Here is a 222-nt window from a genome sequence, read left to right on the forward strand (position 1 = left end):
AGGGAGAGAAAGGAAAAATTAATGTTCAGACTGTGAACTTTCTCTACAGAGAACAGAACGAAGTTTTTTTTTAATCTGCAGGGAGAGACTGGATTGAGCAAGTGAGAGAGACCAGGTTTATGAGTGTGTGTGTGGGTGTGTGTCTGTGTGTGCGTGTGCGTGCGTGCATGAGTGCCTGCGTGTGTGTGTGTGTGTGTGCAGGGTGTAACACTCTCACGCTCC

The sequence above is a fragment of the Chanos chanos genome, chromosome 4, assembly GCF_902362185.1.
Source record: "Chanos chanos chromosome 4, fChaCha1.1, whole genome shotgun sequence".
NCBI classification, from domain to species: domain Eukaryota; kingdom Metazoa; phylum Chordata; class Actinopteri; order Gonorynchiformes; family Chanidae; genus Chanos; species Chanos chanos.